This window comes from Cupressus sempervirens, chromosome 4 (genome assembly GCF_028749045.1).
Source record: "Cupressus sempervirens isolate cs-2001-9-10 chromosome 4, ASM2874904v1, whole genome shotgun sequence".
NCBI classification, from domain to species: Eukaryota; Viridiplantae; Streptophyta; class Pinopsida; order Cupressales; family Cupressaceae; genus Cupressus; species Cupressus sempervirens.
In genome coordinates this window covers 167181949-167198985 of record NC_143121.1, presented here as the reverse complement: position 1 = coordinate 167198985, position 17037 = coordinate 167181949, and positions in this window count along the sequence as shown.

Here is a 17037-nt window from a genome sequence, read left to right as displayed (position 1 = left end):
ATATGCAAAATGAGAGTAAGCATAGTCACATACATATGTTAAATGTTAGAAAACAATATACTTAAATGTAATATAAAAATTGGCTTGGTGAAGCACAATATTTGTCAACATCACTGAAAAGGAGAGACAAAACGTAATGAATCCTACTTTTCATAATCTGACAGGGTGAGAGAAGCACAACATAATACATCCATCACCACCCTCCCTTTTTCCACATTACACCCCTCCATAAGGTAGTGAAACAATCAAAACTCGAGACATCAAGAATAGTTTACAAAATGCATTATGGTTTAGTGATTGTACCCACTTGGTATAAATACCATTTGTGTAAAGTCTAATCCTTCTGTTAATTTCAACAACTACCCAAAGCATCATCAGAGAGATCTGTCATAGTTACATCTTGGTTAAAACAAAAATGCAGCAGGGGTTCTGGAACATAGTATTCCTTAATGAGATACGTATAAACAACCTAAATAATTTTAAATGCAGTCTTCCAATTCTTCATAGGAGTACGATTCAGAGAGTAGAATGAGATGTTCGTAGGGACTTATTTGCTAATTTAAGTTGTTCGGTACCTTTTATTTCTCTTTCTAAGAACCATTGGTCAATTTTAAATATGGGTTTAAGGTTAATCTTCCTTAGTCGTGGCTCTAAAAGAAAAGAAATGCAGAAATGAAGCTTACATTAAGCAACAACAGCAGGGTACTATCTATATACCTTCCACTCTGTTCTCAACCCAAGTTCATATCATTTGGGTACTCTGCGCTACAGACCCCTATTGGCATCCTTAAGTTTCACAGGTGTAATATCTCTCAATTTCATGTTAAATCCAGAGTGTTGTTATTTATAACAGTCAATGGACTGCACTGATGGCCTCACTATTTATAACAGGCGAGGGACTACCTTGTTAATGTACTGGAATCATTCAATTCTATTCTAAAATGGGTCTGAGTATTGTAGTGCATGCCCCTAGTCTACATTTTCGAGCTACATTTCTGATATCATTGCCAAACTCTTTTAGGCCAATTTATGTTTGATGATTAGTATTATTATTTTAGAGATTATCAAAGGTTGTTTTACACTCAGTTTATTATATGATGAGATTACTTGGTACTCTATATTTCATGCATGTATGATGATTATTCAATGGTTTCAGTTATCGATGATGATTAGTTAGATGGTTTATTATTCCATGTGCTTCTTATGGATACTTACCCCATAATGCATGTGTATGGTGTGCGTGTTGTCTTATTTATGTATGGTGTTTCTGATGTGGTTAAGGAAGGGAGTCGTAGTCCCCTGCTAGTCAGGATCTACATGATGCACCACTTCCTGCCATTGTTTGTTTAGCTTAGAATATTGTGTTTGTACATGCATGGATTTTATGCAGGTTGCAGGTACCAAGTATCGACTTCCCTAAATTTTCAAGATGAGCATACCCTATCGCACCGTCTCAATGGTAAGAGAGGGGAGATAAACTCTTAAGTCCAATTCCTAAACCATTTAGCCAATTGTCCTAATTGATAATTAGGACAAGTATCTGAGTTAAGTACCCTCTGAATGCATCAAATGATGTAATTTCGGGATTATAACCTTTTTGTTTTGATTTAGTATATGCTTTTCTATGTAGGGTTTTCGTATGTTGTTATATGAGTACTTGATGTGTTTTCTATTAATTAAGTCTAATTAAAAAGATTAATTAAAGATTTAATTTAATGGAGAATTAATATGATATCTTTAATATTTAATTAATTGAGAAATTAATTAAATAAAAGAATTAAATTTAAAGGTTAAAGTTCAAAGATAAATTTAGAACAGAATAATATTTATTTAATTTAATAATAATATATTTGGAGTTCATTTTTAAATAAATGCTAAATATTATTGTTATTTAAATTAATCAAATATGTTATCAATTAAGTTCTAAAATAAATTAAAAGTTGAAAGATATTAAATTATTAAGAATTCTAGATCGCATGATCTAAGCATGAGTTTAAATATGAGAATTAAATTAAAAGATTAAATTATAGAAATTAATAATGTTATTTTAATTTCTTAAAAGTGCACATGAGATTAAAGTAATAAATTAATTTAAAATAGAAGTCAAGTAGAATATTAAATAAAGTTATTTAATAAATCAACTTAATGTGCATGAAAGTTGAATGCAAAATAAAAGAAAAGATAATAAAGGTTAATTTGGAGTTAACTGAGTTGTGCAAAGAGTCTTCTCGAGAAAACGCACAATTAGTGCCCCGATTTGAGGAGAAATTGCTTATCACAACTTTGGGGGTTCATTTTTGGGATATACGAAGTTGGACGGGAATTTTTGGGGAGACAACTTTTGGAAGCGATTTTCAGAAGTCGAATACCAAAGAAAGATTTTGGGAAGAAGGTTATTGAGAGGAGCGAATTCTCTTACAGTTCCTGGGGATTTCATAATAGCATCAGGATCAGGTAGGGTCTTGTGTTTTTGATTATCGATTAAATACGCAAGTATCCTTTCCTGTCTTCTTCGTGTCTGGGGTTTGTAAATCTGAATTCTCTATGATGAATGTTTAAACATTACAATATTAGAATTTATTAGATACTTGTCTCTAAACTTCTGTATACAAAATTTAAATGGGAAGGGTTGAATCTTAGAACTGAAATTTTAAATTAAACGTTCGGATGATTGACTATATTTTCTATATCAATAAAGAGAAGGAAACAATTTTTCAATGCATATATTTATATATATATTAAAAGAAATTATTTTAATATATATATAGTTATAAATTTATATATATATATTTATATTCAAACAAAATTAAATTTCAAAAAAAAAAAAAAAAAAGAGTTTGATTAAAAACAAATTCGTTGTTTTTATTTTTTTTTTAAAAAGAAAAAAAATAATATATATTAATGTATTTAGTGGGGGGGAGGGAATCACCCCGTACCCACCCCCACTGTCGGCGGGCCGACAGTACCTGCATCGTAGGTACTACGACGAAAGGTACAGAGTACCTATCGCCGCAGGCCCTACGACCGTAGGCCTGCGGCAAAGCCAACGGGCTTTAAACGTTGGCTTAAAAAAAACTTTGTTAATTTCATTTTTTTTTTATATATAATTTTAATTATTTAAAACAAATTTTATTATTATTTAAAAATTTTAATTAATAAAATTATAATATATTTTAAATTAATAATAGTTTTATCTTTATTAATATTTAATAAATAAATATTAAATGCATTAAACATAGTTTGTAAATATTAATTTATTAATAATTTTGGTTTAAAATTAATAAATTAACAATTAATGAATAGATTAAGATAAGTAAGTAGAACAAGCAATTATTCATTAATTTAATTAAAATTAGTTTAATTAAGTTAATTAATATTGAATATTATTTGACTAAATTATAGATTTGGATTATTGATTTAATGAAAGTTATTATAGAAATGGGTTAATTGTAAAGGGTAGTTGTGAAAACCTAGTTACTTGAATTCGACATTAAACTGAAACATAAACCTTACCTTAACTCAATAATATACTTTCAAATCCAATCTCTGAGACTTTGATGTTGTCTTTGTGCTTTGAATGTTATGGGGTTGGTCTAGCGTTGACCAGTTTAGGTTGTTACCAGAGGCTCGGGGTTGTGAATGTGATGTCATGATGATTTGGTCTCGATCTTTCTTAACCCGACCATGGTAATGTGATGAAGTGCTCTATGACATGATTGTGTTTACTGTTTGTTATTGTTTTCCAATTTCCTTGAGTGAAGCTGAGATGTACGTATTTGAGATACTTGACTTAACCATTTTTGAGTCTCGATCAGTTATATTTGATAACCATTTTTGAGTCTCGATCAATTATACTTGGATTGCTTTTCGGTCGCTTGAAAGGACTACAGTGTTTGTTATGTTCTTGATGATGTCATGTGTTGACTTGACCATTTGGAGTCTTCGATCAGTATTGTAATTTACTATTGGGATACTTCTGGTTGCTCATTGGAGAACCATTGGATTTTGTGACTTATCATTGATGCCTTCAGTTGCTAATAGAGAACTGTCGTGATCATATGATTACTTATTGATATTATCTGTTGCTGAAGAACTGATGTAATTTTGTGGCTTATCTTTTATGATGTTTTTCAGTTGCTTGTATAGGACTGAGGTGGTTTTATTATGATTCTTTGATTTATGATTTCATGAGCCTAGGGTAGGTTATCTATGTGTAGAGTCGAGAAGTGGCTTGCAATGGGGGTCAGAGCCCTAAGAGGTTGCCTTGAGAAACCCATTGTAAGTCATTTTTAATAAGTGAAAACATTTACACTAAATGAGAGAAAATGAACCTAACAAGATAATTGTATGTTCTCTCCCATGCCTTGAGTGCTAGTACAGACTAGGACGGGGTAGAGAGAACGCTTGGTTACGACCTTGCATTCCATAGTAGGCCTCGTCAGTACAAGAGGATACTAGTGGCCGCAGGATCAATAGGGACCCGAGATTCCTAAGGGATTGCTCGGGTAACTTCTACATGACTTTTGCGATGACACTTTCCCACTTGCATATTAGGTTTCCTACATGTCTTGTGGTACCTCTGGGATTTAGATGTCGATCTTTTTAGGAACCCTTGAGTTAGCATACTTATAGGATTTCCTGGACTTAGAGAGTATTTATGATTATAGGTTTTGTTATCCTATTTGGGACTTGAGACTATCTCCTCAGCGCGGTGGGAGTGGACTATTTAGGTTCCACGCGGTTGGGTGGTAGTGCTTTTACTCTTACCATTGAGATCTGTTCCGTGGTCACTGTGGCTAGAGTTTTCGTGATTGGCATTTACCTTCACTATGTTCTTGGATTATTATGATGGATGGTTAGATTTTATGATAGATGTTTTATCATTATGGATGTATGGATGTATCATGTATGGTGAATAGTTTCATATATTTTTATTGTACTTTGTATCATGGATTTGAGGATGTTGTATCTTTATCTTTACATATGTATATTCTTTTAAGCCTTTCATACCCTGTGACTTGTACAGTGGATGATTGAGCATTCTGAATTAATTTGCCAAGAGGCATTCGGATCAAATGCATATTATGGACATGGGACTTTCTGATTATTCTTTCATATGTATGTGGTAATTGTTAGACTTAAAATTAATTAAATTTAAACGCGACTCAACGTCTTGGGATCCTTAAGAAATGTGACTTGCAAAGTATGGTTATCGATGATTACATGTTATTGCTTCCGCTACTATGTGTTTGATGTGTATGTTATACATTCTTACTTTTTTTAAAAATAAAAAAAAATGTTTAGCAAACTTAGTGAAACTTTAGGTTAATTCTTTCGGATCTCTTGGCAGGGCATTACATCTGGTATCAGAGCCGTAGTTTCTACATTGGGAGCTCTGGGTATATTGGAACGCCACTAGTGTTAACTAGTTGAATAAAAATGCAAACCTTAAACTGAAACTTGAAACTAGTTGAACTGAAACAATATGTAAACTATTAATTACCTATTTTTCATACTTCAACACTCAAGACTTCAAAACTGAAATTATACTTAAACTGAAATTATAGGTAAACTGAAAATTGAAAATATCTTGTTTGCAAAACATGTGTCTTTTATCTATGTGTTTCAGTAGTATGTTTCATGGTTATTTTAGCATCTTGTGTCTTGGATATTATTGTAGGATGGTATCTGGGACGAGATCTTCTGTTAGAGGTCGTAGTCTTGGCCTTGGCAGAGGCCGTGGACGAGGCAGAGATATTAGTGTTCATGAGTCTATCCACGAGAGCCCCATTCAGGAAGAGAATAGGGAAGAGCATGTCAGTGAACATGAGGAAGAGAACCACAGAGAGGGACATGCTGACTCTGAGGAGGTTGATCTGAGGCAAATGATGCGAACCCTTATTGATCGCTTACCTCCTGTTCTTGAGCAGGATAGAGCACACCAGGCTGGACATGACCATAGACACAGATCTAGGAGTCCTCAGAGGGATCAACATAGATCCATAGTATCTTCTCAGATGAAGGACCTTCAGAGGTCCAAGATCAAGCCCTTTAATGGGCAAGGTTCTGGGTATGTAGCTGAGCAGTGGCTTATTGCCCTTGACAGGATTTTTGCTATGCAGGACTTTGACAGTAATGTCAAAGCGAGATTTGCCATTACCAATCTAGAGTTATTTGGGGCCACCTGGTGGACTATTGAGGAGAAGAAGTTGGGCATTAACATGGGTAGTGTCACTTGGGAGATTTTCTTGGAGAGTTTTCATGAGCGATTCCTACCAGAGGAATGGAAGCAGCATAGAGCAGATGAGTTCCATAACCTGAGACAGTTCACTATGACCGTTGTAGAGTATGAGCGCAAGTTCTATGAGCTCATGCCTTTTTTGAGATTCAGTGACAACCCAGCGCAGTTGGCACAACATTTCATTCGAGGCTTGAACAACCATTTTATTGGGGGTGTTAAGGTATTTGAGCCTAAGACCCTCAAGGATGCGGTACATCGAGCTATCCTGGTAGAGAAGAGTGTCAACTTTGGACAAGGGGGTTTTGTGGGAGCGCCTACTATAGCAAGATCTAAGGGCAACCACAACTCCAATGGAATCAGGAAGCCTCCCTTCCCTAGGAGGAATCAGCATTCTCAGTAGCATTCTCAACAACAGCCTCAGCAGCATAAGGGATTTTACCCTCAGGCACAGAGTGGTGGCGGTGGATCCAACTCTAGGATCAATCGCAATGCTCAACGTAATAAACAGAATCAGCAATCTCGACCTGCACAGAGCAGCCAGTCTTTTGCTAGTAGGGGTAGCCACCAGCGGTCAAATGCACCACCTATAGGGAGAGGATCTGGTAGAAGCACGGGATGTTATTCATGTGGACAGATTGGTCATATTGCAGCGTACTGCCCACAGCGAGCATCTCAGTATTCAGGACCTAGGCCAGCAGCATCTGAGCCTTCAGTCAGAAATGTAGGTGGATCTCATAGAGTATTTGCAGCAGTGGATCACCGTCAGGCAGACCATCAGGGGACAGTAGTTGAGACTACAGGAGCTATCCGAGGTACACCTCTCTTTGTATTATTTGATTCAGGTGCTACAGATTCTTTCATTTCTCCATCTCTAGTTGATAAGTGTAAGCTGGAGTCGGTTAAGCAAGATCATGGTTGGCAAGTGGAACTAGCCTCAGGTGCTAAAGTTTCCACAGATTCTGTACTTCATAAGTGTGGACTTAGCATAGGAGGGTTTGAGACTTCAGTCGATTTTTGAGTTATTCCTCTTGGCTCCTATGATGTGGTCTTAGGTATGGATTGGCTTGGCTCTCATAGGGCTAGTATAGACTGCAGAAAGAAGACCATTATGTGTTAGGATGACCAAGGGAAGGATGTTGAGATTGTGGGGATACCGAGGCCTATATCCCTACGGATGATCTCTGCTATGCAATTAAAGTGAAGCTTTCATAAGGGATGTCAGGTATTTGTCGTTACGGTAAATGAGCTAGATGAGGAAGACCCTAGATCACCCTATTTTATAGGAGTATGGTGATGTCTTTCTGAGTGAGATTCCAGGCATGCCTCCAAAGAGAGACATTGATTTTAGCATTGAGCTCACTCCAGGAGCAGAACCTATCTCTAGAGCTCCTTACCGTATGACCACTCAAGAGTTAAGTGAGTTGTGTTTGCAGTTAGAGGAACTTTTGGCCAAGGGTAGTATTCGACCTAGTGTATCACCATGGGGAGCTCCAGTGCTCTTCGTGAAGAAGAAGGATGGTTCTTTGTGCCTTTGCATTGATTACAGACAGCTGAATAAGGTGACAATAAAGAACAGGTATCCTTTACCAAGGATTGATGATTTATTCGATCAGATCCAGGGGGCTACAATGTTCTCTAAGATTGATCTTAAGTCAGGATACCATCAACTTCGCATCAAGGAGGCTGATATTCATAAGACCGCCTTCCGAACTCGCTACGGGCATTATGAGTTCACAGTGGTACCCTTCGGACTGACGAACGCTCCATCAGTTTTCATGTGCTTAATGAATGGGGTGTTCCATTCCTATCTTGATAGATTTATTCTTGCGTTCCTCGATGATATTCTGATATATTCTAGGTCCCAAAAGGAACATGAGGAACATTTGAGTTTAGTTTTGCAGTGCTTGAGAGATAATCAACTTTATGCCAATGCGGCAAAGTGTGATTTCTTTCAATCAAAGATACAGTATTTGGGACACGTTATTTCAGGCGAAGGTATCTCTGTAGACCCTGCGAAGATCCAAGCAATAGTAGATTGGCCTGCACCCACTACTGTGTCAGAGATTCGTAGTTTCATGAGTCTAGCTGGGTATTATCGCAGATTTGTTCAAAACTTCTCCAGAATAGCACACCCTATTACCTCCCTTCAGAGGAAAGGAAAGAAGTTTCTGTGGACAAAAAAATGTGTAGAAGCATTTCAGAAACTCAAAGAGCTTCTGACCAGTGCACCGATCTTAGCAGTACCTGATCTAGAAGGTGATTTCATGGTGTGTACGGATGCTTCCCTTGAGGGTATTGGAGCAGTTCTAATGTAGAATGGTCGAGTGATTGCATATGAATCACGCAAACTCAAGGATCATGAGTTGAATTATCCTACACATGACCTTGAGTTAGCCGTAGTAGTTCATGCCTTAGTGAGATGGAGACATTTCTTGTTGGGACACAGATTTGAACTACATAGCGATCATCGTAGTCTTCAGTACATATTCACGCAGCCTAATCTGAATGCTAGGCAAAGGCGTTGGATGGAGTTTTTGTGCGAGTATGACTTTGAGGTAAAGTATATCTAGGGGAAGGAGAATGTTATAGCTGATGCTTTGAGTCACAGGAAACACGTGATATCATCTATGACTCTTAGTGTCGATTTGAGGTGTCAGATACTTCAGGCACTCCCCACTGATTCATGGTATCTGGAGGTGTGTAGTGAGATCAATTCAAGGAGACCCTTGGAGGGTAAGTTTTCAGGCTATGTCCTAGAGTCAGATGGCCTTTTGAGACATTCAGGAAGGATCTATGTGCCGCTACTGGATAAGCTTCGCATATTGATCCTATCAAAGGCCCATCGTGCACCTTACTCGGCACATCCAGGTGTCAAGAAGATGCATGCAGATTTGCGACATTTATTCTATTGGTCCGGGATGAAGCGCGACATTGCTGATTTTGTAGCTAGATGTCTTGAGTGTCAGAGAGTCAAGGCAGAACACCAGCATCCGGCAGGACTTTTGCAACCGAATCTTGTTCCTTCATGGAAGTGGGACATCATCTCTATAAATTTCATAGTAGGATTACCTATGACTCTTCGTCGTCATGATGCTATCATGGTCACCATTGATCGGTTGACCAAGGTGGCACATTTTGCACCAATCAGGTCTTCCTACACTGCAGCTTCAGTAGCTAATGTCTTCATGCGTGACATTGTGAGACTACATGGTATTCCCCAAAAGATCATTTTGGATAGGGATCATGTTTTCACTTCCGCATTTTGGACATCACTACAGCATGATCTTGGAGCGCAATTGAATTTCAATTCAGCATATCACCCAAAGACAGATGGGCAGATAGAGAGAGTGAATCAGGTTCTCGAAGATATGTTGAGGATGTACGTGATGGATAGACAGACTCATTGGGAGGACTATCTCTATCTAGTGGAGTTTGCTTACAACAATGGGTATCACAGTTCTATTAGCATGGCACCTTTCCAAGCCTTATATGGACGCCCTTGTCATACAACTTTGAGTTGGGATAGCCTTGAGGATCGCATCCTGTTGGGTCTAGAGATGCTTCGTGACATGGAGCAACAGGTGGTGCGTATCCGAGAGTACTTGACAACGGCACAGGATAGGCAAAAAAAGTATGTTGATGCACATAGGTCAGATAAGCAGTTTGTTGTGGGAGAGAAGGTTTTCTTGAGAGTGCATCCGCGGAAGAGTCCGATCCATTATGGAAAGGGCTCAAAGCTAGCACCTCGCTTTGTGGGACCATTCGATATTCTTGAGAGGATTGGTCCAGTTGCCTATCATCTTGCTTTACCGCCCAGCCTTGCTCGCATTCACGATGTTTTCCATGTTTCAGTACTTAGACAGTATATCCCTGATGTTGTACATATTCTTGATTGGAATGCATTGTAGGTAGAGGACGGGCAGTGGGCTTTGGAGCCAATTCGTATTCTGGAGCAGCGGGAGTTGACCCTCAGGGGTCGAACCATAGAGTAGGTAAGGGTCCAATGGGACCCTACTGATGACTCTTCAGCTACATGGGAGGATGCATCTAGATTACGAGATTTATATCCCTATTTGTTTATAGGCTTCCAGGAGTAAGCCTAAGTCTAGGGGGGGTGGATGTAGTGCCTGCCCCTAGTCTACATTTTCGAGCTACATTTCTGATATCATTGCCAAACTCTTTTACGCCAATTTATGTTTGATGATTAGTATTATTATTTTAGAGATTATCAGAGGTTGTTTTACACTCAGTTTATTATATGATGAGATTACTTGGTACTCTATATTTCATGCATGTATGATGATTATTCAATGGTTTCAGTTATCGATGATGATTAGTTAGATGGTTTATTATTCCATGTGCTTCTTATGGATACTTACCCCATACTGCATGTGTATGGTGTGCGTGTTGTTTTATTTATGTATGGTGTTTCTGATGTGGTTAAGGAAGGGAGTCGTAGTCACCTGCTAGTCGGGATCTACACGATGCACCACTTCCTGCCATTGTTTGTTTAGCTTAGAATATTGCATTTGTACATGCGTGGATTTTATGCAGGTTGCAGGTACCGAGTATCGACTTCCCTGAATTGTTAGGATGAGCATACCCTATCGCACCGTCTCAATGGTAAGAGAGGGGAGATAAACTCTTAAGTCCAATTCCTAAACCATTTAGCCAATTGTCCTAATTGATAATTAGGACAAGTATCTAAGTTAAGTACCCTCTGAATGCATCAAATGATGTAATTTCGGGATTATAACCTTTTTGTTTTGATTTAGTATATGCTTTTCTATGTAGGGTTTTCGTATGTTGTTATATGAGTCCTTGATGTGTTTTCTATTAATTAAGTCTAATTAAAAAGATTAATTAAAGATTTAATTTAATGGAGAATTAATATGATATCTTTAATATTTAATTAATTGAGAAATTAATTAAATAAAAGAATTAAATTTAAAGGTTAAAGTTCAAAGATAAATTTAGAACAGAATAATATTTATTTAATTTAATAATAATATATTTGGAGTTCATTTTTAAATAAATGCTAAATATTATTGTTATTTAAATTAATTAAATATGTTATCAATTAAGTTCTAAAATAAATTAAAAGTTGAAAGATATTAAATTATTAAGAATTCTAGATCGCATGATCTAAGCATGAGTTTAAATATGAGAATTAAATTAAAAGATTAAATTATAGAAATTAATAATGTTATTTTAATTTCTTAAAAGTGCACATGAGATTAAAGTAATAAATTAATTTAAAATAGAAGTCAAGTAGAATATTAAATAAAGTTATTTAATAAATCAACTTAATGTGCATGAAAGTTGAATGCAAAATAAAAGAAAAGATAATAAAGGTTAATTTGGAGTTAACTGAGTTGTGCAAAGAGTCTTCTCGAGAAAACGCAAAATTAGTGCCCCGATTTGAGGAGAAATTGCTTATCACAACTTTGGGGGTTCATTTTTGGGATATACGAAGTTGGACGGGAATTTTTGGGGAGACAACTTTTGGAAGCGATTTTCAGAAGGCGAATACCAAAGAAAGATTTTGGGAAGAAGGTTATTGAGAGGAGCGAATTCTCTTACAGTTCCTGGGGATTTCATAATAGCATCAGGATCAGGTAGGGTCTTGTGTTTTTTATTATCGATTAAATACACAATTATCCTTTCTTGTCTTCTTCGTGTCTGGGGTTTGTAAATTTGAATTCTCTATGATGAATGTTTAAACATTACAATATTAGAATTTATCAGATACTTGTCTATAAACTTATGTATAAAAAATTTAAATGGGAAGGGTTGAATCTTAGAACTGGAATTTTAAATTAAGCGTTTGGATGATTGACTATATTTTTTATATCAATATAGAGAAGGAAACAATTTTTCAATGCATATATTTATATATATATTAAAAGAAATTATTTTAATATATATATAGTTATAAATTTATATATATATATATTCAAACAAAATTAAATTTCAAAAAAAAAAAAGAGTTTGATTAAAAACAAATTCGTTGTTTTTATTTTTTAAAAAAAAAAAGAAAAAAAAATAATATATATTAATGTATTTAGTGGGGGGGAGGGAATCACCCTGTACCCACCCCCACTGTCAGCGGGCCGACAGTACCTGCGTCACAGGTACTGCAACGGCAGGTACAAAGTACCTGCCGTCGCAGGCCCTACGACCGCAGGCCTGCGGCAAAGCCGACGAGCTTTAAACGTTGGCTTAAAAAAAAACTTTGTTAATTTTGTTTTTTTTTTATATATAATTTTAATTATTTAAAACAAATTTTATTATTATTTAAAATTTTTAATTAATAAAATTATAATATATTTTAAATTAATAATAGTTTTATCTTTATTAGTATTTAATAAATAAATATTAAATGCATTAAACATAGTTTGTAAATATTAATTTATTAATAATTTTGGTTTAAAATTAATAAATTAATAATTAATGAATAGATTAAGATAAGTAAGTAGAACAAGCAATTATTGATTAATTTAATTAAAATTAGTTTAATTAAGTTAATTAATAATGAATATTATTTGACTAAATTATAGATTTGGATTATTGATTTAATGAAAGTTATTATAGAAATGGGTTAATCGTAAAGGGTAGTTGTGAAAACCTAGTTACTTGAATTCGACATTAAACTGAAACATAAACCTTACCTTAACTCAATAATATACTTTCAAATCCAATCTCTGAGACTTTGATGTTGTCTTTGTGCTTTGAATGTTATGGGGTTGGTTTAGCGTTGACTAGTTTAGGTTGTTACTAGAGGCTCGGGGTTGTGAATGTGATGTCATGATGATTTGGTCTCGATCTTTCTTAACCCGACCATGGTAATGTGATGAAGTGCTCTATGACATGATTGTATTTACTGTTTGTTATTGTTTTCCAATTTCCTTGAGTGAAGCTGAGATGTACGTATTTGAGATACTTGACTTAACTATTTTCGAGTCTCGATCAGTTATATTTGATAACCATTTTTGATTCTCGATCAGTTATACTTGGATTGCTTTTCGGTCGCTTGAAAGGACTGAAGTGTTTGTTATGTTCTGGATGATGTCATGTGTTGACTTGACCATTTGGAGTCTTCGATCAGTATTGTAATTTACTATTGGGATACTTCTAGTTGCTCATTGGAGAACCATTGGATTTTGTGACTTATCATTGATGCCTTCAGTTGCTGATAGAGAACTGTCGTGATCATATGATTACTTATTGATATTATCTGTTGCTCATGAAGAACTGATGTAATTTTGTGGCTTATCTTTTATGATGTTTTTCAGTTGCTTGTATAGGACTAAGGTGGTTTTATTATGATTCTTTGATTTATGATTTCATGAGCCTAGGGTAGGTTATCTATGTGTAGAGTCGAGAAGTGGCTTGCAATGGGGGTCGGAGCCCTAAGAGGCTGCCTTGAGAAACCCATTGTAAGTCGTTTTTAATAAGTGAAAACATTTACACTAAATGAGAGAAAATGAACCTAACAAGATAATTGTATGTTCTCTCCCATGCCTTGAGTGCTAGTACAGACTAGGACGAGATAGAGAGAACGCTTGGTTACGACCTTGCATTCCATAGTAGGCCTCGTTAGTACGAGAGGATACTAGTGGCCGCAGGATCAGTAGGGACCCGAGATTCCTAAGGGATTGCTCGGGTAACTTCTACATGACTTTTGCGATGACACTTTCCCGCTTGCATATTAGGTTTCCTACGTGTCTTGTGGTACCTCTGGGATTTAGATGTCGATCTTTTTAGGAACCCTTAAGTTAGCATACTTATAGGATTTCCTGGACTTAGAGAGTATTTATGATTATAGGTTTTGTTATCCTATTTGGGACTTGAGACTATCTCCTCAGCGCGGTGGGAGTGGACCATTTAGGTTCCACGCGGTCGGGTGGTAGTGCTTTTACTCTTACCATTGAGATCCGTTCTATGGTCATCGTGGCTGGAGTTTTTGTGATTGGCATTTACCTTCACTATGTTCTTGGATTATTATGATGGATGGTTAGATTTTATGATAGATGTTTTATCATTATGGATGTATGGATGTATCATGTATGGTGAATAGTTTCATATATTTTTACTGTACTTTGTATCATGGATTTGAGGATGTTGTATCTTTATCTTTACATATGTATATTCTTTTAAGCCTTTCATACCCTGTGACTTGTACAGTGGATGATTGAGCATTCCGAATTAATTTGCCAAGAGGCATTCGGATCAAATGTATATTATGGACATGGGACTTTCTGATTATTCTTTCATATGTATGTGGTAATTGTTAGACTTAAAATTAATTAAATTTAAACGTGACTCAACGTCTTGGGATCCTTAAGAAATGTGACTTGCAAAGTATGGTTATCGATGATTACATGTTATTGCTTCCGCTACTATGTGTTTGATGTGTATGTTATACATTCTTACTTTTTTTTAAAAAAAAATGTTTAGCAAACTTAGTGAAACTTTAGGTTAATTCTTTTGGATCTCTTGGCGGGGTGTTACAAGTATTATACTTCAGCACTCACTAGAAATTGATGTCAATTACTACCCCATTATGACCTAGCAAGCATAATGGTTTAAAGGAGAAACACCAAAGGATATGGTCACATCATAGGCGTGCAATTCAGATTGGTAAAAATACAACCAGTGCTACATTCACATTCAAGAGGAGTATGAATCAATGACTCGAACCAGTGGAATGGTGATAAGAGAAAAGAAAGATTTTCCTTTTGAAAATACAGACGGAAATGGACATGATAAACCGTTTACCATCAACCTATAATTCAGAACTAACAACACAGAAGTTCTATGCCCTTCTACATCCAATACTATCAAGAACTAAGCAAGAGCTATTTACTGAAACAAAATGCTTTTAACCCAAATTTACATTCATTTTATTTACCCAACACTAAAAAGGGGAACCTGGAGTACGATGATCATCCAAGAAGCCCACACACATCACGTAGATGTTTCTAGGAATGTCATTGGTTAAATATTTAGATAGTTCATATTGTTTGTCAAATAAAATAGAGGCACTGATCCAGTCTAGTTATATTTCAAGTTCTAATTTACACTCTTAATGATAAAATGACATAGAAATAAGGAATAATGGTGCATTAGCTAGTATTGGCCTTTATAGTTTAGCTAAATTCTTTGAACAAAAATTCTATGCGTATGATAGCTTCAAATTTAATATTACATTTTGGAATTGCTTTATTCTCCTAATGCTTGTTTTTAATGAAATTAGACCTGATGATTAGGAGGGAATAAGATGTAAACTTGTAAAAAAAATAGAACATCTTTTTCAATTTTTTTTACTATCCCTAGATAACAATATATGAAGAGACATGTTTTATTTTGGGAAGTCAAAATTAAATTAGGCATAAAGAAAATAAAAACCCTTGAATTGGGTCAATTACGGGGAAAGGGGATGCTTATAACCATTGCAGTTAGGAAAAGAGGGCAGATGACAAATGCTGGGGAATTGGCGGCAAATGACAACCATTATTCCTTATTTCTATGTCATTTTATCATTAAGAGTGTAAAGTAGAACTTCGAATATAACTAAGTTGGATCAGTGCCTCTATTGTTTTTGACAAACAATATGAACTATCTAAATATTTAACCAATGACATTCCTATTTTTCATATAAACATCTATGTGATGTGTCAGTGGGGGCTTCTTGGATGATCCATCCATCCCCTTTCGAGAGGCTAACCCTCTCTACCTCAACCACACTCTCGTCTTTGACAACCTACGGTCACTTAAACACTCACAACTAGATAGAAGTCAGTATCCATAAAAATAATAACTTAACTGAATCGACATCATGAACAAAATAACATAAATGTAATAATACATACATTAATGTCCTCAATTACCTCATCATCATGTAATCTAACTCATTACATAATCAGCATAAATTAAAACCCATTATATCATCATAAAATAACTTAAAAACATAACCATGTTTAACATTAAATTACATAACAAGACATTTCAATGCATTAATTATTCATTTAAATCATCCTAATTAACACATCATAATGCAGTAGTCAACTGCCAATAGTGGCATGTTGTGATGGTTAAGTTGTTGTGTTGTTATCCTTGCCATCAAGGTTCAAATCTCATAGGGATGAGGTCCCCTGTTTGTGGCCTCACTAGTTCATAGCTCCAGGTCAAAGCGTTTACCCCTTTTTTTAAAAAAAAAAAATGCAGTAGTCAACTAAATCATCAATTAAGCCATGTTCAAAATCAAAGGTTGACCTAGTCAAAATCGACAAGGTCGCCACATATACAAGGAAAGTCGCAAAATGGGACACGACAACTATAAATTATTCTCTTTCTTCAATTCATGAAAACTATTGTCAATTATGAATTATAACATTTTACCTTACAAAAATAGAAGAGATTTGTAATTACAAATACTACTTTTTAAATGTCCTTCCATGCATTTGAAAGCTACACTTTTAAGGATCTTACAACTAAGGCACAATATTGGATGACACTATATGTACTCTCTACAATAATACCATGTTTGTAGACTAACATTTTTATACACTTACTTTTAAGTAACACACAATATTGGATGACACTATATGTACTCTCTACAATAAGACCATGTTTGTAGACTTACATTTTTATACACTTACTTTTAAAGACAAGATTTTCAATCTATAATAATGTGATTCAAGCCTTTGATTCTATACAGTAAGAATACATAGTTAAAACGAAAAGCTTAAATTACACTTTTATTACTTACAACTTCAATCATGCTTTCAAAT